Below are 23,319 nucleotides of genomic sequence, written 5' to 3'. Positions count from 1 at the left end.
TCATTTTTATAGAATTGAACAATTGCCACAGGTATTATATAGACCCAACACATCCTTTAATACACCATTTTGGCAATGGACAGCTGGTTTTAGAATTGTCACAATTTCAGTTTTAAAAGCATTGAAAGAATTGTTGCAGAAATGGGACTGGCTATGAGGTCCTGAATGCATACTCCTGAAGATACTGGTTACTCATACACACAATAAAATCATTCATGAACACAAGCAAGAATAAAATCCTAGGCTGATAACAGTTCTTATTTATGGGTAGAGTTATAAACATACATTAGGAACCTCTCAGCAGAAATACAAGAAGGTGATGAAAGTATGTATGGTATTTGCAAACAAGCTGCTGGCAATCGAATCCCCCTTTATTCTCTACAGAAAAACAAAATAGGGAAAGGAGTTTACAGTGTAGACAGAATAAACCAATTTGAACAATGAAGTCCATGGTTCTCTTAATAACAAACCCAAAAAAAAACCTCATTCTACTGCTGTTTTGACACAAGAATACCTTTGTGGCTGCCAAGAAGGCAATAGTTATTTCTTAACATCAGTAAATCATCTGCCACTGTCTCAAATGGTTTTACAAATTGATGCAAATAGTGTTCAAAGTAAAGCTGCTTCCCATAATGGAGACTGGCACTGGGTCCTGATAAATGGCATTATGAAAATTTCTGATCATTTCTGCAGGAGTCAGTATTAGTTTTCTCCAATTTCTTTATTACTGAATCCATATAGTAATGTAATTGACATTAAATGTAGAAGACAGCTTGACATAACTTGAATTAAGGTAACCTTAAGTCCAAGAGAAACCAGATATTCAAGTTAGAAGTCCAACCTTTGAAAATTCAGAGGTCCAGTCTGAATGGTGAAGAAATAGGCTCACTGGAAGAACCAACACACATCTTGTGGAAGCACACATCTCATGGGAGGAAGAGAGAAGACCACAGTGAAAGTGAGACAGAGTGGCAATACAGATGACCAGTAAGTACAAAACAATGACTATCTGTCAATTAAATTACAATTGGCCAAGTTATATTCTCTTTGATAAAATGTCTAGGAAGTATAAAATGAACAAAGGTTTTCTTCTTTTGTTTTCTCACCAAAAGACTACAGAATCAGTGATGAATAGTTTAATAAACTATCATCATCCATACTATACAATATAAGGAAGTGCTATGTCAGACTATGAATTATTTCACTGAGCCATTTCTATGAATGATTGCCAATACTTAATTGATGCTTATTCTGTTCTTTGGACCTTCCATGTGCTACTTCATTTCATGTATATGAAAATAATATGAGATTTGTGCTATCATCAGCTTGATGTTACTGCTGAAGAAACAGAGGCAAACATAGGTGAAGTAACTTTCCTGAGGTCACACACTCAGTAAGTGGGCATATTGGAATGGGAGCCAGTTTTCTGGCTTAAGCAGCCATGTCTTAGCTGCAACACTTCCTGGTTTGGAAAAGTATGTTGTAGCTTCTGAGTCTAAAACAACATCCAGGCTCTCTGAGATTTTGTGGTATAGGAGTACACTGTGATTGTCTTCGATCCAAATCATGCTTGGAGTTTTACAAACTTTCTCTTTTTCTCTTTCTCTTTCCCTCTTTCTCTTTCTCTTTCCCTCTTTCTCTTTCTCTTTCTCTTTCTCTTTCTCTTTCTTTCTCTTTTTCTTTCTTTCTCCCTCCGTCCCTCCCTCCCTCCCTCTCCCCCTCTCCCTTTCCCCCTCTCCCCGTCTCCCTCTCCCTCTCCTTCTCCTCCTTCTCTCCCCCTCTTTCTCTCTCTCTCCTTCTTTTCCTCTCTCTCTCTCCCTCTCCCTTTCTCCTTCTCTCCCTCTTTCCCTCTCTCCCCATTTGCAAATAAAATAATTTAAAATAAAAAATAAGCAAAGTTGATATGAGACTGTTGAATATGCAGCATCTGGAGGGAATAATTTATGGTTTTAGAAAATTTTTTTATTTTTTAAATTCATTGGAGTATCTTAATAGTTTGAATTAAATAAATTTAAAACATAATCAGCGAGTAGTAAAAAACTTCATTGTCTCTCAACAGAGGTGATTTTTTTTAACTTGAGGCCACTAAAATGATTTTTTAAATTTGAGAAACAGAAAACTAGCTAGTAAAATTTAAAAGTCACCTTATGCTTCAATATGTAGTATTTTCTTAAGAGATTCTGAGATCCTATATTCTGAGACCCATACTCTATTTAGTCAGCATTTTTGCATACACATATGAATGTTAACAATTAGGCAGCTACATTTTTCATTAATTTGCACTCACTGTTTACAGGTAATGGCTAAATTGCTGTAAATAGTAGGTGGGCAGAATTACACATAGTCTTTACCTTCATGAAGCTGTAGTCTGGGTTCAAGTAGTTATTAACCAAATAATCTCATCAATAAATGAAATATCACAAGTAGAAGGAGAGAAAGGAAGTAAAGAGAGGAAGTGAAACTATGTTAGCATACACATTATCCTTTTTTTTTAAGTTTTATTTATTTGAGAGACAGAATGAACTCTTGTCTGTTGGTTCCCTTCCCAAATGCCCCCAAAGCAGTATGGGGCTGGACCAAAGCTCAGAGTTGAGGACTCAATCTAGGTCTCCCATGTGGGTGACAGAAACACAACCGAGCCATCATCACTTCCTCCCAGGGTCTGAATTAATAAGAAACCTGAGTTAGGAGCCAGTGTAGAGTAACAATCCCAGGTACTCTGACATGATATTTGGGCACCTTACCCAGTGTATTATATGCTAGGCTAATTCCTCAATATCCATCATTTAAACTGAAGGGTCAAAAAAGCTTCCATAAAGAAGAGAAGCTCATATTGAAATAAAAATCGTGAGTGGCATTTTACTAGGCTAAGAGTGGGGAAAACATTCCATGTGGTAGGAACAGCACGTACAGGAGGGAGACTATTAAGTTTGAGGAATTGGCAAACAGAGAGAGTGCAGGATCGTGTGCCTCAAGATGAATCCAGAGTGAAAGAAAAAGCTTGAGATTTAGAATTTCATCCTGAGAGCAGTGAAAGATATTGGAAAGTTTATTTTTGTTTTTATTTCTTCTTGTTTCTAATATGAGTTTAGGGGAGGGAATAATCACAGGAGGAGATTTGGGTGTTATGTACACATGAGTGGAAACTGAAATTTGGACTTCAGCTGTCTCTGGTTTCTACTTATTTTCTTGGCAGTAATTCTGCACTCCATCACCTGAGATTTATTCAGTGAGTCATCTTTGTCCTTCTAGGGTGTCTTTGAGCAAGCCAAGTGGGCAGAGTCCTTAAAAAAAGGTATATACTCAGGGTTAGATGGGGAATCTGAAGAGAGATTTCTTGTATGATTTCATGTTTCATGATAGTTGTTGCTGGGCATCTTTTCAGAGTAGGTAATAAGAAGGATCACTTCTCCCTTCTCCTCCCCATTTGTAAACCAGTTAAAGTGATGTGTGAGATACACTGATGGAGATGTTGACTTTATAACTGGTGTGCTCGAGCTAGTGGTTACAATTACTTTAGAACACAGTTGGCATCCTGTCACTGTACCCTGAATGAATAATCTTACTTACACAGAACCACAGACCACTCCATCCCAATTACTCTCACCTCCCCAGGAGCAGCCCACAGGGTCATAGTCAGTTTTAATAAGATCCAGAAGAGCAGGAATTTCTGTGTATCTTGTAAAGGAAAATGGGAACAAAGAGTCAAAGGGAGAATGAGAGCCTATCTAGAACTACTCATCAGCCAGATGTCACTCCTTCCTGGAAAGGGGTGAGAGGTATGAAAAAGAAGCATATGGATTCCTCCCACATTGCTCCTCTGAGCTGTGCAGTGGGTATTTCTTCCATGCTTAGAAACAAGGGCAGTGGTGAATAAATGCTCCCCATAGCTTTTTAGCTGTATTTTTTTTTCTCAGTATTTCTTGGGGAGTTTGAGTTCATCCTACTGATCTTTTATATAAATGCACACACACACATATCAATATGTATCAATGTGTACATTTCAGATAAATAAAAGCAGGATTCAAAAAGTTCAGAAAAATGGAATTAAAAATAATGAGCTTTTTGAAATCCTTGCATATTTCACAAAGTATAACAGGTGGAAAAATGTTATAGCTTCTTTCCTTTTCTATATATAGCTTCAAAACTTATTTGTTTACATAGGCATAAATTGAATGCAACCTGTTCACAGTTATCAAACAACATAAAAGAGATGGGAGGAAATAAATACTTCTCCCAAAATGGAATTACTAGTAAGGGAATTTAAGTGGTTCCAAAGTCGTCTTCTCTCTTTTTCCTGTTTCTTTCTGAGTCTGTCAGTGGCCAGAAGCAATGGAACCAACCTGGAAACCTATTCCTACATTCCCCCTCCTGACTCCAGCAGTCTGGCCTTCTTGTGCTGCACTGACCATGCTCCCTTGTCCTCTTACTTCCCTTAAGGCCCAGGTAGTGGGGACGCTGAAGGATATGGAGGCTTGGGAGAATGGTGGAGTCTGATTGTTCTCCTATCTGTCTCCATCTTCAGGGTGGCAGTTGGGCAGTGGCTGAGTTTCTGGTGCTGTGGCTGGAACCCCTTCTGGGTGACCCTCCCTTCACTTGTTGGAGGATGCTCTGTCCCCTTGTCCTACAGGTCTGAACCTTCAGGAAGGAGCCTCTGTGTTGCCAGCCCTCTGGTGCTGCAGCATCTCCCGTGGGTTTCCTTCATCCCCACTCACCCTTTGTCAGTCCATTTGTTGCCTTCTACTCGACCAACATCTTTCTTGGTTTCCTGTTTCCTGCTGCAACCTTGAATGAAATGGGGAGAATCATTGTAATAAAGGTGAAAGCCATGTGTAAAATCAAAGTGCTGACAGCATGTTTTCAGAAGGAATAAGTCAACATTCTTCAGATATACAGACAAGTGTCATATAATTGAGATATGCATGATTTTATTTCTCTATATTAAATTTTATCATATGTTTATATAGGAAAAAGTTAGTCTATGTGGTTCAGTAATATCTAGGGTTTCAGACATCCACTGGGAGTCTTAGAAGCTATCTCCCACAGATAAGGAGCAATTATGCTTTTATTACTAGTGTATCATCATCATCATCATCATCATTACTGCTCAGCAAAGGTTAATGATATGTTTTGTTGTAATGATTTTATTTATTGTTAGATTGGACTTCACCCTCTGTCAAGTAATTTTTCAATATATTTTATTCATTTTAAAAGATTTATTTTATTTATTTGAAACAAAGAATTACAGAGAGAGGTAGAGCCAGAGGGAGAGAGAGGTCTTCCATCCACTGGTTCACTCCCCAAATGGCCATAACAGCCAGCACTGAGCTGATCCAAAGCCAGGAGCTTCTTCCAGGTCTCCCATGTGGGTGCAGGGGCCCAAGCACTTGGGCTATCTTCTGCTTTCCCAAGCCATAGCAGAGAGCTGGATTGGAAGTGGAGCGGTGCCCATACAGGATGCCAGCAGTGCAGGCCAGGGCTTTAACCTGCTGCACCACAGCGCCAGCCCTTATTTTATTAATTCTTTAAACCAAGATTCAAGACTATGTTCATCTGCCAATCCTGTTATTAAAGGGATGTCAATTAACTGAACCTGGATCTACATTTTCTGGACTGTTACTTTAAAAATATTTTGCCCCTATCTAAAAGTGATATTTCCAGAAGTGAAGTCTTGACTTTCATTAATTTCACATAGGAATTTAAAAACCCTGAGGACCAGACCTTATCTGTAATATTCACCACTGTTTCCCTGTAGGGCCTGACATTGAGTGATGTTTTCGATGTTCATTGACTAAAAGGAAGCAGGAGGTTAGACAAAAGGGAATGACTTTCTGTTCCTGCTCTTTAGCTGACAGTCAAGTAGTGAGATGCTGCATGACCTCGCTGTAGCCAGTAGTTTGGCCTTGGCCAGTGCTAGGCTCCTCTATGCTGTTTTTCCCTGTCCAATTATCATGTATTAATACGTTGAGAGCAAAAGCAGCGTTTACGCTTTAGCTCCTCCAATCATCCCAAAAAGCCTTTCTTTAATCAACTTTGTTTTGGTCTGCCAAAGCACATCTACCAGAACCATCTTTGTTGTCATCATCAGAACACATGGAACTCAACTTTCACTGCTTCATCTGTTCTGTGATAATTTCCTTTACCCTGTGGAGCAGATTAGAGCCTCCCTGTGGTCTCCTGCCATTGCACCCCATTTGTACATTTGTGCTCATATCCAGACACTATTGCTACTTGATTTTAATTGCTTGTTTATCTTTATTCTATATAAGCACCGTTAAGAGTAGAAACCATGTCTATTGAAGAAAAGAATCAGCAGCAATTTTGTAGTCCATACATTTCTAATGATAACAGTAACTCATACATGGCTACATTTGAGTATTAATTAAATATTATACACAAAAGATGGAAAACAGCACTGAGCACATGGTAAGTGAGGTACATATGTGTTAGCTCATTAAATCTTACAATGTTGATAGTATCACAAGTCTCATTGCACAGAAAAGAAACCATCTAACAGGAAATATTCAGTATGTGAGTGAATAGGAAACTATTTAAAACCATAATATATAGACCGTTTATTCCTTTATTGGAATGTTCTGTGCTTATATAAATAACATATTGAGTTTACAGGGCCTGCGCTGTGGCGCAGCAGGTTAATGCCCTGGCCTGAGGCACCAGCATCCCATATCGGTGCCGGTTCTAGTCCTGGCTGCTTCTCTTCCAATCCAGCTCTCTGCTATGGTCTGGGAAGGCAGTGGAAGATGCCCCAAGTCCTTGGGCCCCTGCACCCACGTGGGTGACATGGAAGAAGCTCCAGGCTCCTGGCTTCAGATCAGCACAGCTCCAGCCGTTGTAGTCATCTAGGGAGTGAACCAGCAGATGGAGGACCTCTCTATCTCTACCTCTCTCTGTTACTCTGTCTTTCAAATAAATAAAATAAATCTTAAAAAAATACTCAAGTTTAAAGAAATTCTATCAGGAAAGAATAGTTAAGATTCCCAAAGACTGTGAATGTAATATATTCTTTACCTTTCTCTGAAAATAATAGATTTCTTGTGATAAATTATATGCTAAATCCAATTTTGGCAGCCTTTGATAACCCCCATGATACAGAAATTATGTTGAAAAGTGAAACAAGGACAGAGCAACAAAACATACCTGACAGTTCCATATGACAGTAACTTGATTTCGGTTCTCAGTTCATTGTATCTGAACTGGAGAGCCACTGTACTTGTTACATTGAAGCAAGTTAATCTTAGTGAAATCAAGGACTGGGGGATTCACAGGTTGTGTAGGTCATTGAAGTGGTAAAAAACCTGGGTGAACTTGAAAGCAAAGCAGCACTGAAATGAATTAGGAAGCTACATGAAAAAGTACTAATTATATTTATGATTATTAAGATCATAGAAACACTCTAAGCTGAAATGGGAGGTATAAATGATAAAATAATTTATCCTTAGTATAATATCTTGAATATTTGGAAGGAACCAAAAAGGCAAAAGGCACTCAGAAAACCTAGATGAAATAATAGTGTAAAAATCCACTCAAAAGAACAGTAAAGAAAATACATTATTTTTGACTCATTCTTTGGAAAAGGGCCCATAAAGTGATTACCTAAACTAATCAACTCACTTGTTGAAAACAGACAAATAACACAAACAAAAAAAGCAAATGAAACTATTATCTAAAATAATATTCTTAATTTTTTGTATTCAAATTTTACATTAATCAGCTAGTTCATTATATAATTTAAAACATCAATTAGTAATTTTTGTAGTAAAAAACAAGTTATTCTGTATCTCCTTCGCTTTCCCACAGCCAGTTTCAGCTCCTCAGAGGCAACCATGTTCTGTATATCCATTGTATATTTCATGTTTGCTTAATTGCACATTGCTAGGCAATAAGCATTGAATATCATTTTAATTAAATATTTAATCAAAAATAGGTATGATAATGTTGTAAACTGTATCTCAACTTTAAAAGTAAAATTTATCAGTAAAATTTATTAAAATTGAATTGTTCTTTCCCCAAAGCAAATCATTTTTTGAGTTTATTATTTTTATTAGTCTAGCATTGTAATCTCAATTTATTTATTTCGTTGTATTTCTGGGAGTAAAATGAGCACAAAGTTGATTCTTCTTATAGAAGTTGAAGTGCAGTTCAATCCCCTTTCATTTTGTAAACTGAGTGCAATGTCATAGCACACTTCATTCTCTAGCTATGATGCTGCCTTGCAACTTGGTTGAGGCTTTATAGCTTGGCAGCTCATGTCAAGAGCCTTGGGTGATCACTGACATCAAAAATAGGAATGTTAATTGTTAAATTAGCAACAAGAGTCAGTGTACACGTACTCCCCATGTAGGACCTCTGTCCTTAATGAGTTGTAATACGAGAATTAACTGTAAAACTTGTTCACAAATACTACTTTATATTTTGTGTGTGTGGGGGTACAAATTGTTGAAATCTTTACTTAGTATAGAATTGGCCTTCTGTATATAAAGTTAATTAAAAATGAATCTTAATGAAGAATGGAATGGGAGAGGTAGTAGAGGAGGGACAGGAGTGGGGGTGAGAGGGCAGGTTTGTGGGGTTAGAACCACTATATTCTTAAAGCTGTACCTATGATATTTGTATTCATTAAAAGCTTTCTATTAAAAAAGCCTTATTAGCTAGGCTTTGTGAATTATCTAGCTAAGGAGATTGTATCGGTAAAGGGCAGCATGATGTGACAGAAGGAGTAGTGCAGAAGAGTGGCTTTGACTCAGCACTGCAGCTAGAGTTTTGGACAGCTTCTTTAACCACTTTATTATTTACAAAGGAGGCTGAGAATTAAGCCCAGGGAAGAATAAACTCAGGATTTCAATAAACATATCAATGAGAATGAAGTGTAGGAATGTTTGAGCACTGTGAAAGAGCCTTTTAGTCTAGAAATTATCATTGCTGAAAATGCTGTTTCTCTATCACTTAAGACTTATCTGGAGATTTCCAAAAAATAGGTCCTACTTCAGATCCATTGAATTAGAATTTCTCTGGCGAGGGATTAGAAGTTTTCATATTAACAAGATCTCTACTATCCAAAAGATTCAGATAGATAGACAAAAAACTTGAGAACTAGCTTTCTGGTACAGTAGGTTAAATTTCCACTTGCAAAGCTGGCATCCCATAGCCGTGTGCCAGTTAGCTTCTAACCCAGTTTCCTGCTAATGTGCTTGGGAAGGCACCAAAAGATAACCCAAATGCTTGGGATCCTACTGCTAACTATGTGAGAGATTGGGATGGAATTCCTGGCTCCTGGATTTGGCCTAGACCAGCCTTGCATAGGCATTTGGGGAGTGAACCAGTAAAAGTAAGACCAATCTCTCTCTCTTATTCATTCTCTCAATCTCTGTCTCTCTCTCCACCTCTGCCCCCAGTGTGTTTGTGTGTGTGTGTGTGTGTGTGTGTGTCTTCTTCTTTCTATCATTCTGCCTTTCATGTAAATAAATAAATCTAAGAAAACAATTTGTGGACTAGTGATAATGACAGTAGTATCAAATTTAAAAATGTTTATTCCATGGGGGCCAGTGCCGTGGCGTGGTGGCTTTAGCTGCTGTCTGTGGTGCCAGCATCCCATATGGGAGCCAGTTTGATACCCAGCTGCTCCATTTCCAATTCAGCCCTCTGCTATGCCCTTAGAGAGCAATAGAAGATGGCCCAAGTGCTTGGGCCCCTGCACCCATGTCAAGAACCCATAGGATGCTCCTGGCTCCTGGCTTTGGATTGGCCCGGCTCCTGATGTTGTGGCCATTTGAGAGTGGGCCAGCAGATGGAAGATCGATCTCTCTCTCTGTGCTTCTCTATAACTCTGCCTTTAAAATAAATAAATAAATATTTTAAAAATGTACATTTCATCACAAATGCTTAATGATATCATGACGAGGTTTCTAATTTGGCCATTGACTTTTAGAGCAACCATTTTGATTTCATTTTTGGAATTACTACCTAGACTCAGTATGAACTGGTAACAAGTCATTACTAGAAAGAGAGAAAAAAAAAGAGTGAGGGAGGGAAAGGTTGAGGAGACAGAGAGAGAGTGAGAGAGATAGAAATGTCTTTGATGCATAAATCCCAGGGAAGTTTCTTCATAAAAAGTTGAAATTAAAAGAATAGTGTAGTTAATTTTTTGTGTTATATCTTTCTGATAAATGAAAAGAATTAAAATTATTTCACAAATGTGATGTGAAATTGCATTCAGTGATCATAATACAATGCTGAAATGTTTAGGCTACATATTAAAAGACAACATTCCATGTTGATCAAGTATAACGGTGATTATTCATCATAATTATTTCAGAAAATAAGATAAAGGCAGTGATATATATATACAATCTGAAATAAATTAACTAAAGACCAAGAATGAGCATCTACCAAGTCAGTATTAGTAAATGTCATAGAAAATTTTATAGCCGGCGCTGTGGCTCAATAGGCTAATCCTCCGCCTGCGGCGACGGCACACTGGGTTCTAGTCCCTGTCGGGGTGCTGGATTCTTCCCGGTTGCCCCTCTTCTAGTCCAGCTCTCTGCTATTGCCCAGGAGTGCAGTGGAGGATGGCCCAAGTGCTTGGGCCTTGCACCCCATGGGAGACCAGGAGAAGCACCTGGCTCCAGGCTTCGATTCGGCACAGTGCGCTGGCCGCAGTGGCCATTGGAGGGTGAACCAACGGAAAAGGAAGACCTTTCTCTCTGTCTCTCACTGTCCACTCTGCCTGTCAAAAAAAAAAAAAGAAAATTTTATATAAATTTTTTATATGTAAATCCCTTCCTGGAATTGAATGCTTTGCATTAACCTCTCCAGATTTACAGAGCTTGCTAATTATAGTATTCTGAATAGATTATCCCTAAATGCCCACTTAGTTTGTTATAACATTGATGGAAGCAATTATAGAAAGACCTGGAAATCAGAGATAGAGCCTTTGTGGAAAAGAATGGGGTAAGATATATGATCTTTGCATAGTTCACATATGAAACAAGTCACATGGAATCTGGAGGACAACTAGGATTATTCAACAGCAACCTACTGTTGGCACAGGTGTTTGGACTCTAAAATAATTGGCTAACTAAGCATATCTGAGTTTGTCATTACCATTTAGCATCTCTGCTGCCCAGTGAAAGAACACTAAGCAAACGTGAAGAGTTTAGGATCAAATCTATAAATTTGCAAGCAAAATCAATTTTCAGAATATTTGCTTGGTACTGTTGAGCACAGATGACCAAATGGGCTCAGAAATCGCATACTTTTCCATCTGTTATGCTTAAGGGTTTGGATATTCCCCAGTCAGTAGCTGTTCAAAATGACATTTATGATAAGATCTCTAAATCCTGAAGACAAGCTTTGAATACAAAGAGATTTTATGGCAAAGCTGAACTAAAAGTTTAACTCAAGAATCCTCCATAAGTAAGAAAACACAAAGGTGTAAGATGCTTATTTGTCCTAAATTTTTAAGTACTTAGCTAAGAATTCAAGAAAAATCTCATATTTTACTGTAGATTTTTGCCTGTCATTCACTTACTTCACATCCTTAAAGAACATATTTTAGAAATATTTCAGGAGATAACTTGTGATCTCCAGGGAAGTACCTCATAAATAGTACTTCTTGGAACAGGACTTTGTGGCAGATGGTAAAATCAGTACTAGACAATAGCATTTGCTTGAGAATAACTATATGATATATAATAGCATTAAGTATCTTTGTGTTCTTCGTAATTATCACTCCATTTTTTTTTTTACTTTTATCACTTCATTTTAACAGATAAATCAACATTTATGTGATTAACTTGATTTACAGCTATACAGTAAACTCCCTGAGGACCAAAAATAAGATCTTCATCACTTTTTATCAACTATAGCAACAACACTATATCTTATACATCTTAAATAATACTAACATCAAGTGTTTACATAATGCATATGTGTGCTGGGTATAGTTTTAAGTACTCCAGATATATCACATTCAGTTGTAATAAGCCAGTGCCACAGGTGAGTATATTACCCCCATTTTGCAGATGTGGCAATTGAATAACATCATGGTTATTCAGCTTTACATAAATTAGAGCTACAAATGACAAGGGTGGGATTTAAGCCCTGGAAACTAGGCCTCAGAGTCTGTTTATTTTACATCCAAAAATATGACTAGCTATTAGACAATATTTGATGATATTTTTGGAAGGTAAAAGAAATATTCATTCACCAATTGTTTAATGAAGCCCTTTGATTTTCAGTCAATATAATATGCATGGAGAGGCTAAAGCAAATAAATAATTTTCAAAGAACAAAAGATAGGTTGATGTACTAACCCCCTGTAATTCAGAATGTGACCTTATTTGGAAATAGGATTGATACCAAAGTAATAAAATGAAAATAAAGTCATTAGGGTGTTCCCTAATCAAACAAGACTGGTGGCATTATAAAAGAGAAATTCAGACATAGAGATAGAATTGCAGTGGGAGCAATCAGGGAAATGCAAATCAAAACCACAATGAGGTTTCACCTCACCCAGGTTAGAATGGCTCACATTCAGAAATCTACCAACAATGGATGCTGGAGAGGATGTGGGAAAAAAAGGGACACTAACGCACTGTTGGTGGGAATGCAAACTGGTTAAGCCACTATGGAAGTCAATCTGGAGATTCCTCAGAAACCTGAAGATAACCATACCATACAACCCAACCATCCCAATCTTTGGAATTTACCCAAAGGAAATTTAATTGGCAAACAAAAAAGCAGTCTGCGCCTTAATGTTTATTGCAGCTCAATTCACAATAGCTAAGACCTGGAACCAACCCAAAAACCCATCAACAGTAGACTGGATAAAGAAATTATGGGACATGTACTCTATACAGCAGTCAAAAACAATGAAACCCGGTCATTTGCAACAAGATGGAGGACTCTGGAAAACATTATGCTGAGTGAATTAAGCCAGTCCCAAAGGGACAAATATCATATGTTCTCCCTGATCAGCGACAGCTAACTGAGCACCAAAGGGGAAACCTGTTGAAGTGAAATGGACACTATGAGAAACAGTGACTTGATTAGCTCTTGTCCTGATTGTTGATGTACAATGTAATACTTTATCCATTTTAGTATTTTTTTGTTCTAGTACTATTGGTTGAACTCTGTAATTAACACACAGTTATTCTTAGGTGTTTAAATTTTAACTGAAAAGTGATCCCTGTTAAATATTAGAGTGGGAATAAGAGAGGGAGGAGATGTACAATTTGGGACATGTTCAATCAGACTTGCCCCAAATGGTGGAGTTAGAAATGTGCCAGGGGATTCCAATTCAATCCCATCAAGGTGGCATGTACCAATGCCATCTCACTAGTCCAAGTGATCAACTTCAGTTCACAATTGATCACACTGATAGGTGTAAGAGTCAAAGGGATCACATAAACAAGACTAGTGTCTGCTAATACTAACTGATAGAATCAAAAAGGGAGAGAAAGATCCAACATGGGCAGCAGGATACACAGCAGACTCATAGAATGGCAGATGTCCTAAATAGCACTCTGGCCTCACAATCAGTCTTTAAGGCATCCGGATATGGCTGAAGAGCCCGTAAGAGTATTTTAGGCATGGAAAGCCAAGACACTGGCAAAAAAAAAAAAAAAAAAAAAAAAAAAAAAAAAAAAAACAGCTAAATGAAAGATCTCTGCGAGTGAGATCCCAGTGGAAAGAATGGGGCCATCAAAGAAGGAGGTACCTTTCTATGAAGGGAGGAGAGAACTTCCACTTTGACCATGACCCTGTTGGAATAAGATCCAAGTTTGCGAACCCAAAAGGCTTCCATAGCCTTGGGAACTCATGACTAGAGCCTAGGGACATTACTGACGCCATAAACAAGAGTGTCAAATTGTTAAATCAACAACAGGAGTCACTGTGTACTTACTTCTCATGTGGGATCTGTCCTTAATGTGTTGTCCAGTGTGAAGTAATGCTATAACTAGTACTCAAAAGGTATTTTACACTTTGTGTTTCTGTGTGGGTGCAAACTGATGAAATCTTTACTTCATATATACTGAATCGATCTTCTGTATATAAAGATAGTTAAAAATGAATCTTGATGTGAATGGAATGGGAGAGGGAGCAGGAGATGGAAGGGTTGCGAGTGGGAGGGAAATTATGGGGGGGAAGCCAATGTAATCCATAAACTGTACTTTGGAAATTTATATTTACTAAATAAAAAAAGAAAAAAATAAATAAAATACACCTTAAAGTAAAAGAAAAAAAAAGAATTGCAGTGGGAAGATCATGTGAACATACAGGGAGAATGCTGCTACTCTTGTCTACCCAAATACTTTTTCACAAAATGGCCAGTAAAGATATTCCTACACCATAAATCATACAAGGTTTCTACTATATTTAATACTTGATATTTGTTTCCTATTTTCCTTAAAATGAAATCCAGAATCCCTGCCACAGCACTGTCATGTTCTGGACCATGTCAGTTTTCCAACTCCACTTCACACCACTATTCCAGTACCAGTGTCCTAGGACTGCTCCACACAAAGTACCACCAGCTGGGAGGCTCAAACACTAGAAATTTTTTTTCTTTAAATTTTCCTAATTCAAGGTGTTAGCACAGTGAGTTTCTCCTGTGACTAATGTCCTTTGCTGGTAGATGGTCATCTTCTCTTGGTGTCTTCTTATAATCTCTTTGTCCTAAACTTCTTTTCTTACAAAGACACCAGCCCAGTCAGATTCAGATCCACCACAATTACCCTTGTTTTACCTTAATTCCCTCTTTAAATGCTCTATCTCCAAATCCAGTAATATCCTCAGGTACTGAGGATTAGGACTTTAACATACTAGGTTGAAGAGGATGGACAACGATTAGCCCATCACATTCCTAGTAAATAATATGTGAACAGTGTGACTTCCTGTTGATGGCACAAACAGCCAACTTTGTTCTTGCTTCAGGGGTTCACTTGCTTTCCTGTGCTCTTTTGTGGGTCTTCCTTCCCTCTTTCCTTTCTATTCTCATTGCCACCTTCTCAGAGGAGCCTTTTATGGACAGTTAACTTCTGAAGCACCAGCATCACCCACTCTTCCCTGATCCCAGTCTAGCTCAGCTTTTTTATTGTCTGTTTTCTTTCCTAAAATGAAACTTCCATTAGGAACCAACACTCTGATATGGAGTGTTAATCTCTGCACCAAATGTCTGCTCCTCAATGGATCTTTTTAGGAAAACAAATCACCACCATAGCAGTGGAAGATGGCCCAAGTCCTTGGGCCCCTGCACCCATGTAAAAGACTTGGGAGAAGCTCCTGGCTCCTGGCTTTGGATTGGCGCAGCTCCAGTCATTGCAGCCAATTGGGGAGTGAACCATCAGATGGAAGACCTCTCTCTCTCTCTCTCTCTCTCTCTCTCTCTCTCTCTCTGCCTCTCCTCTCTCTGTGTAACTCTGACTTTCAAATCAATAAATAAATCTTTTAAATAAAGAAAATTAAATGCAAATATAAGCTTCTTTTGAGGCAAGATTTTCTGTTTATTATCCAAGTATAGTTTTTCAGTAATGCACAGTTTCCATGAAATTTTTGAAGACACCACATATTTGTAATGGGGACTATCTCTAAATATCATCTACATTTCAGGGATATTGGGAGTAGGTGGTGGGATGGGACTGGGGATAGGAGGGCAGGTATGGGGGGAAGAACCATTATAATCCTAAACCTGTACCTATAAAATTTTACCTAATGAAATTTTATTTCATTAAATAAAAGCTTCTTTAAAAAATTCACTAAGTGTATCCCCTAAAGCATACAAATATCCGTCTTGATAGTGTAGGGGCAGGAAAAAAATATGTAATCTTTGCCCATAAACATTAGTTCCCACACAACAAATTCAAAATGAACTCAAGCACAAGGGTTTTTGGGTAATCACCACAGTGGAGACAAAATGGTACAATGAGCAACAGAAGCTCAGTAAATGATGTTGGAAAAGTAAAAAGAGAAATCAAGTAAAAAATGAACAAAATAGGGGCCAGTGCTATGGTCTAGTAGGCTAAGCCTCTGCCTGCAGTGCAGGCATCCCATATGGGTACTGGTTCTAGTCCCAGCTGTTTCTCTTCCAATCCAGCTCTCTGCTTAAGGCCTGGGAAAGCAGTGAAGATGGCCCAAATGCTTGGGCTCTGTACCTGTGCGGGAGACCTGGAAGAAGCTACTGATTTTGGATCAGCCCAGCTCCTGCCATTGTGGCCATTTGGGGATGGACCAGTGGAAGAAAGGCCTTTCTCTCTGTCTCTCTCTCTCTGTCTATCTGTAACTCTACCTCTCAAATAAATAAATAAAATCTTTTTAAAAAGAAAATAATAAATACTTCATGTACTATGTGAGATTTTAATAATGTATTTTTAAAATGTTAAAAGGGATGAATGTGGGACAAAGGTTATCTGATTAGGAATAATCTAATTAGGAGATGTACCATGAAAGATGTCTTAGTAGAGACTACTAATTGCCCACCAAAGATTTATTCTCTATTCACAGTGTAGATTTGTGACTGAGGAGTAGTTTTTAGCTAGGGATCATATTTCTCAAACTCCCTTGAAATAATGTGATGCTGTTATCACTAGTTTTCATGACTCAAATGCTGGCAGAAGGAATATGTGTGATTTACTTGATTGAGGAAATTAAGAAGCTGTGACCCTTCTCTGTCCCCTCTTCCCTACCTGCTGACTGGACACAGATGCTCGTTTTGACCTTGAGAGACTGGTGTTAAAGATGAGAATGTCCTTGTGAAGCAGACTGCCTGTACTCACTACTGCACTCCACACCACTGACTGAGAACACATGCATTGAACTATTAGGTAGACAAGAAACACAATCTTATTCTATTAAGTTGTTGAAATTTTAGAATTTGTGTCTTAGAAGCTAATACTAGCTTGAAAATGCAGATGGGTATCTGCGAAGATCATGGCATAATGAAAAGCTTTCTGGCAAAGATGCCATATGGAATAGGCACAGAAGTGGAAAATCACTTAAAAAGAAAGATCAATTTGCTGAAGCAACTCTACTGAGGTGTAATTGGAGATAAGCCTAAACAATTAGATCTTGATCACATAATGGAGGCTTTTGAATGCCAGACGGGATATTCATGTTTATTTCATAAGGCAGGAGAGAGCTGCTGAAAAATTATGAGCATGGGTGTCAGATACTCAAAGGCACTCATAGAATGATTTTTAATGCTTATTTAAGTATACCAGCTCTCATTGAAGAAAGGCTTAGAGCAGCTTTTGAGTTATTAATCTATCAGTGATGTGTGGGAAGGATTGGGTTGAAAAGAGGAAGCAGGAAACTTACACGAAAAGATATTGGAATATCTTATCTTAAATTATATCTATTCTAGCTTCTTTAAGGGCCATAAGGGGTTGTAGGCCATAGTCTATGCCCAACTCTGCCTCCATAGCAACAGAGTAGTCAGATCTTTTGTAAATGAATAGACATGGCTATGCTTCAACAAACTGTTTACAAAAACAGTAGTCCAACCCTGGTCTTGAGCTTTGCCAACCAGATAAAATAGTAACAGTACTTCAACTATGGGAGAAGGGAAGAAAAACATGTGACACAAACTTGGAAATCAATCAAGTAAAATTTGCTATGCTAGTATCCCACTTCTGATCTTGAATCTTAATAATCACCATACTTTTTCACTGCCATTTCAGTAAAGTAAAAGATGTTAGTGGTGTTAATTTTTTTTATTGCGAACAAAGTAGTCAGTGAAATATTTGTTTAAGCAACTGCATATATTTTGGTGGATTTGATATGAAAAGTAAGAAAGAACTAAACCTAAAATGTTGCAGAATGTGTATTAAGCTTGAGTGAGTGGGAAATAGTCATGCCATTATTAGAAATGTCCATAAGTTTGAACAATTTATCTAACCCTTCCACACCTGGCTCTCCCAAAGGCTTCTCTCTGTAGTAGATATAAAACGCTACATTTGTTTCCCCTTCCACTTCCACCCCCAAATCTGGTAATCCAGTGTTCTCTCTTCACCAACGTCTTTACCAACTGTCCAGTCACTGGAAATCCTGTGAGCCATTCTTTTGTTTTACTCTGGAATGTTATGAGTAAATGCAAATCTTGACACATTCTTGTAGGCCCTACCTCTGAATTATATCTTTTTCTTTTTAAAAATTTATTTTATTTATTTGAAAGAGAGAGTTAGAGAGAGAGAGACAGAGAGAGAGAGGTCTTCCATCCGCTGGTTCACTCCCCAAATGGCCGCAATGGCCAGGAGCCAGGAGCTTCCTCCAGGTCTCCCACATGGGTGCAGGGGCCCAAGGACTTGGGCCATCTTCCACTGCTATCGCAGGCCATAGCAGAGAGCTGGACTGGAAGAGGAGCAGCCAGGACCAGAACCAGCACCCCTATGGGATGCCAGCACTTCAAGCCAGGGCGTTAACCTGCTGTGCCACAGCGCCAGCCCCTCTGAATTATATTTTTCAAAAAAATTTATCCATTTAGGGCAAGCATTTGCCTCAGCAGTTAAGATGTGTTCCATATTGGAGTGCCTGGTTAAAGTCCCAGTTTCTGATCTGGGTTCCTGCTAATGCACACCCTGGGAGGCAGCGAGTGATGTATCCAGTAATTGTGTCCTTGAACCCAACATGGGGGACCTGAATTGTGTTCTGGCTTCTGCTATATCTGGCTGTTGAAAACATTTGGGGAGTAAATCAGTGGATGGAAGATTTCCCTCTCTTCTGCCCTCTCTTCCTCCTCCTCCTTCTCCCTTTCTTTCTCCTTCTCTTCACCTCCTCTTCCCCTACATCCTCCTCACAGTCATTGTTCCTCTTTCTTCTTCTTCCTACCTCCTTTTTCTTTTCTTTCTCTCTCCACCCACCTTACAAGTAAAGTGAAAATAAAGATTTTTTAAAAGAATTCATCTGTTCTCACCACCATTATTCTTCATCTAATTACTGCGAAGTATCCCTGCATCCAATATCAATACACTCCTTACATTTTCTACATAATTAAGACAGATACTTATCTGATAAAAGTGTTCAATAATTTCTTGTTGAATTTGGAATAAATTAAAAATCCATATCATAACCACATAGAATGACCCAGGATTAGTTTCTTAGCTGCATTTCTAGTTTAGTGTTAAGATCATTTGCTGGACCTGCGCCACGGCTCACTAGGCTAATCCTCCATGTTGTGGCGCTGGCACACCGGGTTCTAGTCCCGGTTGGGGCACCGGATTCTGTTCCGGTTGCCCCTCTTCCAGGCCAGCTCTCTGCTGTGGCCAGGGAGTGCAATGGAGGATGGCCCAAGTGCTTGGGCCCTGCACCCCATGGGAGACCAGGAGAAGCACCTGGCTCCTGCCATCAGATCAACGTGGTGCGCTGGCCACAGCACGCTGGCCGCGGCAGCCATTGGAGGGTGAACCAACAGCAAAAGGAAGACCTTTCTCTCTGTCTCTCTCTCTCACTGTCCACTCTGCCTGTCCAAAAAAAAAAAAATCATTTGCTAAGAATTCTCAAGAATTGTTTGCTTCTTAAAATTAGATTAGTTCAAAAGGTTTATGGAAAATGTAATTAAAAGACAATCATTTTGATGCAGAAGATTTTGAAAGCTATGCATAGTTTTTATAATATGAATTTTCCACAGACTTTTTGAAGACCACTTACATTTTTGTCTGGCTTGTTTCCCCCTCTCTCTGCGTGGTAGTCAGGTGTAGTGTTTTTATGCTTTGGGTGATAGACTCTTATTCCCAAAATTCCTTTTGTGGACAGTTACATGAGAATTAGAAGGTGGATGCCAGTTGACTTTTATTTTTAACTCTCTGAGTGATGATATACAACAGATATTGAGGTCTTTCACAGATACAGTGGCTTAAGTTTTGCAGTTGGCAGCACCCGGATCCACAGCTTCTCCAGCCCCACCCCATCCCCAAATTTCCTCCTCAGCTTTGCTGATTCCTAGGCATACATGTGCAGCTGTTGTGAAGGGAGTAGATGTACCTGCAGGTTACACACAGGGTCGTGATTGGTGTTCTTCCACAACAGATGCTGTTTTCAAGAGTCCCTTTGGGTCCCAGTTTATTCTTGCTCTCGTTTACATCTAGCTTTCCTTCACAATTGCCAGTCTTGTTGACCTTTATCTGTTCCAGGCTCAACTCTACAAACAGAGGTGGGAGGCTATGGAAACTTTCCTATATTGAGTACTATCTCTTATCATAAATTTCTTATTCTATAATTCAACAAACACCTATCATAAATTTCTTATTCTATAATTCCACTGCAGTTATGCCTCTCTAAGTGAACCCTTAGATTTTAGTGAAAATGTGGATAATTTTCATTTTATTTATTTCCATTATTGTGTTTGTCAAAAAATAGAGATGAATTTTAGTGTTGTATATCTGCCCCACTAGAAAGCAAGCTCTCTGAGGGCAGTAATTTGTTTGTCCACTGGGTGTCCCTCTTCGCACACTAGCAAACACGCTTCTGATTGATCATTCAGTAAGAAAAATAAAACAGGAATTCCTCTCGTAATATTCCAGCATCACCTTGTACTATCACAGCTTAATATAATGCTTGTTATAAAGGAGCAATACTTTTCTTTCTTTCTTTTTCTTTTTTTCTTTTTTTAAATATGAGAGAGACAGAGAGAGAGAGAGCTATCTTCCATCCTCTGATTCACTCCCCAAGTGACTGCAACAGCTATGGCTGAGCCAAGCCAGGAACCAGGAGCTTCATCTGTGTCTCCCACATGGGTGGCAGGGCCCAGATAATTGGGCAATCTTCTGCTGCTTTTATGAGACCATTAGCAAGGATCTGGATCAGAAGTGGAACAGCCAGTTAACCAACCAGTGCCCATGTAGGATGCCAGTTTAGTAGTCCATGCCTTACCTACTATTGCCAGAATGCCAGCCATAGGAGAAATATTCTTGGTGTCCAGCCTATATTAGTAGAGAAGGTGTGTAAGGAAGCATTTGGATCTGAAAGACCATAAATTGATTGCTGCCAAAGAGCCTTTTTGGTTCTAGTAGCATTCCAAGGACTACACAGTTCCTACTGATTGTATTTCACTCATTTAACCTCATATGTTTAGAGTCCAGCACTCAGCAGTAATGAAGGCAAACATTGCTGGCTCACATCAAGATGATGGATTTATTCCAATATGTAACTGCCACTGATTCTTGAGTCTAAAACCCATTACTTGTCTTTCAAAAATAGCAATTAGTAAACCAGGGCTGTTGTGGTCTAGGCTAAAAAAGGTAGCCTGGTCAAAGAATAATCTCCTCAACTGAAGTTAATTATACAAGCATTGTGGAGGGAGGTATAGAGTTCCTCTTAAAATTTTTTTTAAAATCTTAAGTTCATTTTCTTCACATATCAAAGTAGTTAATTCTTAATGCCAGATACCCCTAAGTTTTCTGCCTTTGGTCTCAGCTCCCTATAACTGTTCTCCTCATGACAGAATTTATCTCTATTCAATATTAAGAAGCTCCAAAAAAACTAAATGTGACAAGGTGTATCCCTTTGTGGAGAGAGAAGTACAGAGGTCAAAAGAAAAATGCTACTTAATAAGTGTCAGAAGCACAATATCTAATAACACTTAGTTTCAAATGATCATGTCTGTATTAAAGAAATAAAAACATTGGCAGTAAATTATGTTTGAAGAAGAATTATGGGTACAGCGTGGTGTCCCCTACTCAAATGTCAGTATACCTTCAAATATTTTTCTTCACATATTTTAAAAAATTTATGTAGGGTGAACAAATTTCACATATACAGATTTAGGAGCACAGTGATACTACCACCCTAACCTTCCTGCTGCCCATGCTCCCACCCTACCTCCTCATCCCTTTCTTATCTTTTCTTTTAATTTTTAAAAGATTTATTTATTTATTTACTTGAAAGTCAGAGTTACACAGAGAGAGAAGGGGAGGCAGAGAGAGAGAGAGGTCTTCCATCCATTGGTTCACTCCCCAAATGGCTGCAACAGCCAGAGCTGTGCCAGTCAGAAGCCAGGAGATTCTTCTAGGTCTCCAAAGTGGGTTCAGGGGCCCAAGCACTTGGGCTGTCCTCCAGTGCTTTCCCAGGCCATAGCAGAGAGCTGGATTGGAAGTGGAGCATCCGAGACTTGAACCTGTGCCCATATGAGATGCCAGCACTATAGGAGGCAGATTTACCCACTATGCTGCAGATTTACCCACTATGCTGCAGATTTACCCACTATTCTATTAATTTTTATAATGATAGTTTTAGTTTATTTCATGATCATAAGATTAACCATCCACTAAGTAAAGAATTCCACAAATAGTAAGAAGATAAAATCACCGTAGCGGCCATTTGGAGGGTGAACCAATGGAAGGAAGACCTTTCTCTCTGTCTCTCTCTCTCACTGTCCACTCTTCCTGTCAAAAAAAAAAAGTTTAAGCAGCAGCTGTAAATAATCAGCAAAAACAATATATTTGTCTTTTCAGAACTGGCATGTTACACTAAACATAATGGTTTCCAGTTGCATGTATTTTGTTTGAAAGAGAAGAATTCATTTTTTTAAATGCTGAGTAGTATTTCTCTATACAGTCATCATTTGATGGACATGTGGGTTAATTCCATATCTTAGCTATTGTGAATTGAGCTGCAATAAACATGGGGGTACAGATAACAGTTTCATGTACTGATTTCATTTCCTTTTGGTAAATTCACAGGAGCTGGATGGCTAGATCATATAGTAGATCTGTTTTCAGATTTCTGAGGAATCTCCATTCTGTCTTCCATAATGCTTGTACTAGTTTACATTCCCACCAACAGTGTATTATGGTACTCTTTTCCCCACATCCTCACCAGAATTTGTTTTTTGATTTCTTATGATAGCCATTCCAACAGGAGTGAGTTGAAATCTCATTCGTTTTTGATTTGCATTTCCCTGATGGTACTGATCCTGAGCATTTTTTGATGTGTCTGTTGGCCATTGCATTTCATCCTTTGAAAAAAATGCCAGCCAGCACTGCTGCTCAATAGGCTAATCCTCCGCCTGCAGCACTGGCACACTGGGTTCTAGTCCCAGTCGGGGCGCTGGATTCTGTCCCGGTTGCTCCACTTCCAGTCCAGCTCTCTGCTGTGGCCCGGGAGTGCAGTGGAGGTTGGCCCAAGTCCTTGGGCCCTGCACCCGCATGGGAGACCAGGAGAAGCACCTGGCTCCTGGCTTTGGATCAGCGTGGTGCACCAGCCGCAGCAGCCACTTAGGGGTGAACCAATGGAAACAGAAGACCTTTCTTTCTATCTCTCTTTCTCACTGTCCACTCTGTCTGTCAAAAAAAAGAAAAAAAAAAAAAA

General features: G+C 38.9%; 1 protein-coding gene across 2 annotated transcripts in view; it reads left to right on the top strand.

The window, feature by feature from the left end:
• The window catches only part of KCTD8 (potassium channel tetramerization domain containing 8), a 281,769-nt gene that overhangs the window by 215,251 nt on the left and 43,199 nt on the right, over positions 1-23,319 (top strand). The window lies entirely within an intron of this gene.

The sequence above is a fragment of the Oryctolagus cuniculus genome, chromosome 2, assembly GCF_051225735.1.
Source record: "Oryctolagus cuniculus isolate XC-2025 breed Fujian yellow rabbit chromosome 2, ASM5122573v1, whole genome shotgun sequence".
Lineage (NCBI taxonomy): Eukaryota > Metazoa > Chordata > Mammalia > Lagomorpha > Leporidae > Oryctolagus > Oryctolagus cuniculus.
This window is presented reverse-complemented; position numbering and strand designations above follow the sequence as displayed.